This window comes from Castor canadensis, chromosome 12 (assembly GCF_047511655.1).
Source record: "Castor canadensis chromosome 12, mCasCan1.hap1v2, whole genome shotgun sequence".
Classification (NCBI taxonomy): Eukaryota; Metazoa; Chordata; class Mammalia; order Rodentia; family Castoridae; genus Castor; species Castor canadensis.
In genome coordinates this window covers 11656339-11666784 of record NC_133397.1, presented here as the reverse complement: position 1 = coordinate 11666784, position 10446 = coordinate 11656339, and the positions used below count along the sequence as shown (strand labels likewise).

The following is a 10446-nucleotide window of genomic DNA, read 5'->3' as shown; positions in this document are numbered from 1 at the left end:
AGAGAAATAAGAAGAATCAATGCACAGGTTGAATCTATACCACTGATCGACAAGGAACCAAACAGTGAATACACAAAGTAAGAGTACCTTGGGACAGGCAGTTCTGATTATTCACTTGCATGGGTGGCTGCACTATTGGTCCTAAACCAATCCACAGAAAACTGCCTTTGGCAAATGTTAATAACTACAAATAAAGCCTCTCTTGTTCTTCACTACTTCATTTTCTAACTCTGTGTCTCAATCAGTACTTAGGAAAACAAAGAAACAGACTCCACAGGCCTGGAGCTACTCTCTAGGGACATGTTGGAAATGAAAAGGAATTCAGCAGCCCCAATGGAATCAGTTTCATAACCATTGCACCAAGTAGAGTATTGAAACACAGTGAGTCTTTGGGACCATTTTCAGAAGCAATTTTGAAGTTCACTTTTTAAAGCAGATTCTGTATTTCGGAGCAGTGGTCGGTAAACTTTTTCTCTAAAGAAAGAAGTAATAAATACTTAGACTGCATATGCCAAGAGGCCACACTGGGGACATCAGCTGGGTACTGTATAGTAACAGAAACAAGAAACACAACTTATCCACCTGTGCTGTTTGTCAGGGGTAGTTAGAAACCATCTAGGTGGTGTGTGAGCTTTGGGGCCAGCTATGGGCAGACATTTTTCAGAGTAGAGTAGACTAAGCAAGAAGGTCAGGCTGAAGGAGGGATGTTGTCACTCATTGCCTCAGTCTCAGTAACATCCAAATTTAGGCATGTTTTCTTTTCCTCCTGCAGAGCCTGGTCTTTTCAACTAGGAAAGCTGGCTGGGGCTGCTGACTCACTGAGTCACAGGTTTGTAGACTGAGATTCCCACCAACTGTGTTCAGCAATTGCCAAATAGAGAGGCCTCTGTGTGTAGGTGGCAGGTAAGACAGTGTGCTAGCAGCCAGGCTTAGCTCCTGGCCAAGAACACAAGGCCCAAGGTGCAATGGGGAATAGAAATGGGTGGAAACCACAGCTTGGTTTCCACAGCTCACATTGCTAACAAGCTGGAGCAGTGATGGTGGGCTGCAGAAAAGCAGGAAGCAGGCCGGATTTTGCCAACAGGCAACTCCTGATTTAGAGTATGGCTGATTACTGATGGGATTATTATGATGGAAAGAAAATAGAAACTGGAAAAAGATGTACAGAGAAGACAGATCCAGCTACAGGGAGATGAGTGTAGTATAAAAAGCAGGATTTAAAGGCATAGGATATGGTTAGCACTCTGAGCATAGACAGGAAAAGTGAGGGTTACATCACAGTGATTGGGAATTCAGCAGTAAGCATGTCTCATGGTATCACCCAATTGTTGCCTTCCCCTTAACTAAACAAGGATTACACATTCCTGTCAATTGTCATGTGACTTGTGGGACCTTCCAATGAAAATATAGTTCTTGGCTCTTTATCAGGCTTGGCCAAACAATTGCTTTAACTAATGGAAGCTAAGAGCAAATGATGAAATGTGAGGTTGGAGCAGATCTCTATGAATCTCTTTCATGCTTCTGTCTGTAATTAATTTTTCCTTTTGTTAAAAGAAGATTTGTACTTCATCTTGGAATTCAGAGGGGTGTTACACAATCACATGGTCACTCAGCCTATGTCATGAGTTGAAAGATAAAACTCATTTTCTTTTAAGCAGCTGAAATTTTTAAGGTCATTTGTTACTGTAGCAAAGCTAATTAATATACAAGTACAATTTGGAAATGCAGTAAAGATGCTTCTTTTAGTGAGATCTGGTACTGGGCAATCTGATCTCAGATGCCAATATATGACTTGGAGACAGGGCTCTAGTTTTCATGATGATAAGATAAAACAGAACATAAAATCCTGAGGTTTTATTCTAAAATAAAGCACACTTGACAATATGCCTGGACAGGGATTTAGATTTAAGAAAGATATCTGAACCACAAGGTTAGGACCATGTATAGTAACCTTAATACCAAGCTGAGTCATATAATCATCTATCTATTTATTAATATTAAGGTTACCTGTGTTATACCATTAAGCAGCTCAGATCTAAGGGTTCAGACACAAAATGATCTTTGGGGGTGTCAAAGATTAAGAGAAAAGATACACGAGTAAAACAAATTTCCCAGAGTATCTTAAGTACTGTGTTATGAAGTACAGTAAGATTATAAGGGGAAATATCAATTACAGTGAGGAGGATACGGTACAACTTCCCCATAGGCCACTGGGTCATGAGGATGACTGTTGTCTAGATTGAGGGACTAGAATGTACAACAGCATGGAAATTTAAGGATTTTCCCAAATTCCTTCAATCCCTTTTGCCTAGTAAGAATTAGTACAAAAGCAATTCTCAATTTGTGGTTCATTAGGCACTTGTACCAGAAACAGTTTTAAAACACAATAGATTCTGTGTTTTCACACCTCCTGAACCAGAAATCCTAAATCTGAAGCCTGGGAATGTGTGCAATGACTGACCTTCCATTCAAGCTTGAGATCCAGAGTTGTAGCACAATGGTGCTACATCAGACCTGGCTGTACAAATTAATCATCTGGGAATCTTTGTAAAAATTCAGGTATCTAGCCACAACTCTTCTCCGCCCCCTCAGATTCTAATTTGATTGGTATGACATGGGGCTTAAGTGCTAGTATAATTTTAAAGCTCCCTAAATTTATTTTGGTGCATAGTTTGAGAACCATTAGTAAAGAAATTAAATAAAATTCACAGCAAATATATAGTCATCAAGTGAAAGGCAATATCCAGGGCTTCAGTGGCTACAGTGATAAAATTGATCATAGTCTTTCTTGAAAGGAGCATAAAATAATGAAATCTAATGGGAAGATAATATCTGGCACAGAGCAGACGTTCTAAGTCATATGTTAAGAAATGGATCTTGTATCCGAAGATGTTGATCATTTTAATCAAACACTCCAGGTCATTCTCACATAGTCTAACTGAAGCTCAGGAAATAGTCCCAGAGAGAGTGCAGGAGGAGAATGAGGTGGGAGGGAATTGAGGGAGGAAAAGCCTGAATGCAGTGGCACTTCCATGGTTGTGGCTGGGGACACAGCTGCATGACTGGCTCTGATAGGGCAGTTTGGCTAAGACCATGGGGACTTCATTCTAACTGCCTTGGGGACCTAGAGGTTTTTGTACTCTAGCTTCTAATACAGAACTTAACTTCAGAACACGTGTTAGCGCCAGTGACAGGTTTTGCTTATTGCATTTTTAGAATGAATTTTTCAAGAGCAATTGCTACAATACAATTTCATGAACTTGTAGAACTGAACATTTTTAATTAGGTTGCTATAGCCCTTAGCCAAATTACTGCAAATGTCATCTCTCTGCTCTCTTTTTGATGTAAAAATGTAGGACAGTCAGCAATATACACAATTTAATCTTAACACAGACAGACGCTGATCATGGTGACAGAAGGGTCTGCTTTTCATTAACCCAAAATCTGCTTAGACAAGCAGCTCCCTCATTACACAGCTTGCAACCAAAAGGATGTTTCTGTCTTTCTAGCAAGCTGCTACTTTAGCAATTAGCTGTCCATAAAAATGTGAGTAATTGTCCTGTCTCAGGATGGTTAGTGAGTTGGTTGTGCCCAAGGGCCAGCCTTGGCCATTTTGATTGTCTTCTGTTGGCACAGACCCAGGTTTCATATAGCAAGGACAGTTGGCTTTCTGATCTTGTCATTTTTTCCTTCAGTGGAAATCCATGACCATTTTTTAAAAAGCATTAATTTGTGATATTTGTGTTCTGTCACTTCAGTGACTGAATTCCCCTACCTTTGTCTTCTTTTCTCCATCTGTTCATAAATAGATCCATTAATTGTTCCAATAGGAAACACATTCCTACACTGTAGCCTAAACCAATGCGATTCAAATAGCACATAGTTAAACAAGATAAAAATGATGAAGGAAAGCAGAGTTGCCAGCATTCATTGAGTACTCACTATGTGAAAGGCATTTCATTGAGTTTTATTAACTGTTCAAAGACAGTACAGTATTAATCCCCACATTTATAGATGAGAAAACTAAGTCAGTGGAAATATGTGGCAATCTTAATGTCACACAACTGAATCATGAAATGGCAAGCTACATGGCAGTCTGAATCTGTACGTCTTTCTTATGTCATCCTGAGAAACATTGCACTGGGATTTCACACTATTGTCTATTGCCATATGCCCCACTCCTGTGCACTCGTTTTCTAGAGCTAAAACTTTTCTCAAGGATGGTTTTCCCTAGTCTCTGTAATCTCCTCCTTATGACTAACCATCTAAAACAAAAAGCTTACTTAAACCTCTACTTCTTACGAATTGTTCACTCTTGGTTCTTTACTAAGGTGCATGATCCACTAATGGGAAACAGACTCTATTCTGTGCCCTCACGAGCTGCCCTCTGTCAAGAACGTGAGATGAAGTGGATGTACATGACTGTGAGAGCAAGGGGCATATCAAATGCTTTCTTTCACAGAGCCAGCATCCTGTATAACTATACTGGTCGCTTCTCATTATTCACTACCTTGTTCGTGAGCAGATTTTCTTGATTTCTTTCTTTCTTCCAGCTCATGTTTTTTTGTTATGCAAGATTTTTGTTTTATGAATTCATTTCTCCTTTTAACCTCACTTACCACCCCATCTCTCTAACATAATTATAAGCTTCTTCCTTGCCAGTTACTTGATTTTTCTTTCTCTGGCTCTACTGGCTTCCTTTCCACTAATCTGAATTATCTCTAGTTTACGCTTCCTCATTCTTTGCAATATCTAGTTTAGAGACAACTAGAAATCTTTATTAGTCTGTGTTCTTCACCTTCCACATTCATTTGGACATTGTCCTACTGGACAAGTCCCTTAAATAACCATTGAATCTCTTTCCTTGTTCTTTCTTCCTATTGCTACTTTCCTAGTTTCAAAAGTCATCTAAGTTATGAAAACGTCCTCTAACAACTCTTGTCACGTTCACTCTGTCATCCCTATATTCTATTGTGTACTTTTCTTCCAATGTTATTTTTCTAAAGATCATATTCTTAAGTTTAAAACCTTTCAGTGGATACCCATGTTTTCAAGATAAAGTCAAAAACGCTTATCTTGTTCATATCTCAAATTTTCTTCATACTTCAAAATCCAATAAAAGTTTCTGCTTGATTTAAGTCAAATTTCTATTGGATTTTGAATAGAGATTTCCTTTTGGTTTAAATCTATCTCAGCTTACCTTACCCCCACTTATCACACTTTCCGTATGATAAGTTGTAAGTTACATTGCACTATTTACATGTGAAACTTTCTCTCCAGTCTGAATTTGGGGTTCCTTGACTAGGCAATGGCTATGTTTAATTAATTTCTATCCCTTCAGCTTCTCACACAGTTCATGGTAAGTTTGGGGGATTTATTTAATAGATGAATAGATGAAAGAATCAATGTGGAAAATAGACATTAGCATCATGCCTTTCTTTTCTTTCCTGTTCCTGTTGGGGAAACAGGTGATTGATTAAGATATAAAGTTGGAGGTAGTCACTGAAGCCCAGTGAACATGCCCATGTTAATTCTGATCACATATAAGCCACACTAATATCAATTGTGGCTTTAAACTACAGAAAACTTTCATTCAGACCATTTACATTTTAAAGTTAAATTTGCATCTGCCTGTAAACTGTTGAAGAGGAAATGACATTGCAAACTTCTTCTGAAATTGTTTTTTGTGACTGCAGTTGATAGAGGATAAAAGCAAGGGAATTGGTAATTCTGAGTCCTTAGAGAAAATAAATCTTTGGTTGTGGGTGGAGAGGGAATCAGTGAGTCAATTGTCCTCTTGCCTCTAACTTCTGTGACATCAGGAGAAGAAAAAGTGTGTGTATGTCCTTGAAGGGATCCTGAAACTAGTCATCCTAACTGGTGCTTACTAAACACTACTCTGCAAGGCACTGTATGAGCCTTCAGAATAAAGAAATAATCAAGATGTGTGTCTTGCTCCTAGGTGTGTGTGTGGCAGGGGCTTAGGGAATACAATGTGTAATTACAAGCTAATGTGGAGATTGATAAAATTGAGAATGAAACAAATCCTCTGAATTTTGGAACAGAGTGCACATCAGGTGATGAAGACTTTTCCTGAAGGACCCTGGGAAGACCTTGCAGTGGTGTCACACAAGTGGAATTCAAAAGGATGAGAAAGGCTTTTCTAGGGTCATTCAGGGACAATAGTACTGCAGCTAGAGGGAATAGTTAACATAAAAGTCCCTGGATATGGAGCAGCAAGTTTGAGTAATGATACAAGGAACAGTAGTGGATAGGAACAAGTGACAGACACTAGCCTTATAGAGAAGGACAGAGTCATTGATAACTCATAGGTAGAGAGCAGGGAGCCCATGGAATATGGCAAAGTGGAAATTAACTTGGGTAGCCTAATATGTTCAGGGACATTATAGGGTTTAAGGTTAGAAAAATTAGGATATCCTTTATGAGTTCAAGACTATTTGTGTTTGTATTTTTATTAATGTAAAATTAAGTACAGACTTATGAAATTGAGGTTCTGTGAACTTGGGTTCATTAGCTTCAACATGAATGCTTGGCTGGTTGGTGGAAGGTAGATTGTATTGGTACAAAGTGCCCTTACTCTCCAATGAATTTTAAGGATAAGGAGAGTCTCACTTTGTTAGGAAGGACAGTAACAGGCACATAGAACAAATAGAAACTCCATTTGAGAGGAGCTAAAAGATGCCACCTGTCTGCCTCTGGGAAATGGTTCTCTCTCACATTGTGTGGGAGTGACAGATTGTGGTTCTGACAATCATAACATAGTTCTGTAAATTTTACCTCCTGCTGCTCCTCTAGAGGCACAAATCCACTGAGGCATGAAGGTGGGAAAGCCAAATGTGGTGGTGAGGTTTGCTATTTTGATTTACCAGGTATCACATGTTTAAATAGATGTCATTAAAATCTCCGCCATTTGTCATGTAGAGGAAAAATGCCACTAGAGCTCATCCATTCCATTGTTCTTCTCCTTCGCAGAAATAATCCATACATGCTATTTCTTTCTCTTTCTAAACATCTCTAAAAGAGAACATGGAGATAAATTACTTACTCTGTCTACGATTTTCTGCATCTTATACCAGTCATCTAATTTGCTTTTTTGAGCATGTCTGATACCTTTTACATCTCTACTGTCTGTGGCATATTATACTATCTATAAGACTCTAACATGGCATGTTAAAATAACAACCTGAGGAGATAGACAATAACAGCTAACTTGATTGCATCCCCCAAACTTATGAATGGCATCTTACTGGGGCCTTACAAATTTCCAAACTCTGCTTTTTCCCAGAGAGGATTTTAGCCTATTAGGAGAACTACAGATTTAAGAAATATTTTTGGTCACCGGTGGTATTACATAGGCATCATCAAAAACATTATAATTTTCTTTCAATGGATGAAATCTTTAAAGGACTTGGGATTTTGCTTTGGTGTTGCTCAGGAGAAGCTGTAAGAATGAATGCATATTTCCCCACAAATTTCTGTCATGGATTTTACACTTTAATGATCTCATTGCAACCCCATCTTCTGCACAAAGTCCCTCTTCCTCATGTTTTCATGCAGGTATGATTTGATACATGATAGCATTGTGCCCCAGCTATTCAACACCATTTAGCTCTTACACTAATTTAGACTGAATTCCTAGATAATCCTATCATTAGTTCCTTGAGTTCTTGCACAGGAGACCTTACTTTTTCTATTCTCACTCCTGGAATGTTTTAATACATTAATAATTATTCAAATCTTATTGTCCTTTCAGAGCTGACTTTGGCACTTGCATGTCACCATGTCTTCCAGCATGTGCAAGGTTTCCTGGAATCATTTTGTTTAAATGTTATAGCCTGCTGTGTTCTGTAATTGACTATGGCTTCTTCAAGCACATAATCAGGGTCTGGCTGATATTTCTCTCACAGCAAAGAATACAGTTCTGAATATGTTTTAGAATTGCTGGAATGAGTGGCTGGATGCATTAGGTGTAATGATCTTTGACATAGCTTACTGCTACTATACTATCTTCACACTGTAGAAGTCAATTAGACTGGCTAGCAATTTTATGAAAGCTTTTCAACTTCCATGTTACACGTTAAGTCTTAGAAAATTGAAAAAGTGACATATATCTCAGTGATAGCACAAGAAGTGGTTTCTGATGGAGAGATTTATCCATAAAGGTGATTTCACTTGTCTCTCCTACATATGATAGACAGATATAATCATCTTCTTTCTCCAGGAGAAAAAGATGACTTGTCTAACGTGAAGAGATTAACCTTAAGTGAAAGGAATTTAATAACACTTCTATGCTATAGACTATAGACACTTACTTATTTATTTTTTTATTGTTTTATTATTCATATGTGCATACAAGGCTTGGGTCATTTCTCCCCCCTGCCCCCACCCCCTCCCTTACCACCCACTCCGCCCCCTCCCTCTCCCCCCCCCAATACCCAGCAGAAACTATTTTGCCCTTATCTCTAATTTTGTTGTAGAGAGAGTATAAGCAATAATAGGAAGGAACAAGGGTTTTTGCTGGTTGAGATAAGGATAGCTATACAGGGAGTTGACTCACATTAATTTCCTGTGCATGTGTGTTACCTTCTAGGTTAATTCTTTTTGATCTCACCTTTTCTCTCATTCCTGGTCCCCTTTTCCTATTGGCCTCAGTTGCTTTTAAGGTATCTGCTTTAGTTTCTCTGCGTTGAGGGCAACAAACGCTAGCTAATTTTTTAGGTGTCTTACCTATCCTCACCCCTCCCTTGTGTGCTCTCGCTTTTATCATGTGCTCATAGTCTTCCATCCATTTACTGGCGAATGATAACATATCGTTCTTCTTCATGGCTGCATAAAATTCCGTTGTGTATAGATACCACATTTTCTTAATCCATTTGTCAGTGGTGGGGCATCTTGGCTGTTTCCATAACTTGACTATTGTGAATAGTGCTGCAATAAACAGGGGTGTGCAGGTGTCTCGAGTAACCTGTGTCACAGTCTTTTGGGTATATCCCCAAGAGTGGTATTACTGGATCAAATGATAGATCAATGTTTAGCTTTTTAAGTAGCCTCCAAATTTTTTTCCAGAGTGGTTGTACTAGTTTACATTCCCACCAACAGTGTATGAGGGTTCCTTTTTTCCCCACATCCTCGCCAACACCTGTTGTTGGTGGTGTTGCTAATGATGGCTATTCTAAAAGGGGTGAGGTGGAATCTTAGTGTGGTTTTAATTTGCATTTCCTTTATTGCTAGAGATGGTGAGCATTTTTTCATGTGTTCTTTGGCCATTAGAATTTCTTCTTTTGAGAAAGTTTTGTTTAGTTCACTTGCCCATTTCTTTATTGGTTCATTAGTTTTGGGAGAATTTAGTTTTTTAAGTTCCCTGTATATTCGGGTTATCAGTCCTTTGTCTGATGTATAGCTGGCAAATATTTTCTCCCACTCTGTGGGTGTTCTCTTCAGTTTGGAGACCATTTCTTTTGATGAACAGAAGCTTTTTAGTTTTATGAGGTCCCATTTATCTGCTATCTCTTAGTTGCTGTGATGCTGGGGTTTCGTTGAGAAAGTTCTTACCTATACCTACTAACTCCAGAGTATTTCCTACTCTTTCCTATATCAACTTTAGAGTTTGTGGTCTGATATTAAGATCCTTGATCCATTTTGAGTTAATCTTGGTATAGGGTGATATACATGGGTCTAGTTTCAGTTTTTTGCAGACTGCTAACCAGTTTTCCCAGCAGTTTTTGTTGAAGAGGCTGCTATTTCTCCATTGTGTATTTTTAGCTCCTTTGTCAAAGACAAGTTGGTTATAGTTGTGTGGCTTCATATCTGGGTCCTCTATTCTGTTCCACTGGTCTTCATGTCTGTTTTTGTGCCAGTACCATGCTGTTTTCATTGTTATCGCTTTGTAATATAGTTTGAAGTCAGGTATTGTGATACCTCCTGCATTTTTCTTTTGACTGAGTATTGCCTTGGCTATTCGTGGCCTCTTGTGTTTCCATATAAATTTCACGGTAGATTTTTCAATCTCTTTAATGAATGTCATTGGAATTTTGATGGAATTGCATTAAACATGTAGATTACTTTTGGGAGTATAGACATTTTTTACTATGTTGATTCTACCAATCCATGAGCATGGGAGATCTCTCCACTTTCTATAGTCTTCCTCAATCTCTTTCTTCAGAAGTGTATAGTTTTCCTTGTGGAGGTCTTTCACATCTTTTGTTAGGTTTACACCTAGGCATTTCATTTTTTTTGAGGCTATTATAAATGGAATTGTTTTCATACATTCTTTTTCAGTTTGCTCATTGTTAGTGTATAGAAATGCTAATGATTTTTCTATGTTGATTTTATATCCTGCTACCTTGTTGTAGCTATTGATGCTGTCTAGAAGCTTCTGAGTTGAGTTTTTTGGGTCTTTAAGGTATAGGATCATGTCGTCTGCAA

The 10446-nt window shown here is 38.4% G+C and overlaps 1 long non-coding RNA gene across 1 annotated transcript in view; it reads left to right on the top strand.

Annotated features, from left to right (window-relative positions):
• Nucleotides 1-770: 770 nt before the first annotated feature.
• The window catches only part of LOC141415008 (uncharacterized), a 31984-nt gene continuing 22308 nt past the window's right edge, over nt 771-10446 (top strand). Inside the window, exon 1 of the long non-coding RNA XR_012440027.1 lies at nt 771-829. This is a non-coding gene — a long non-coding RNA (uncharacterized lncRNA). The remainder of the gene's footprint in view (nt 830-10446) is intronic.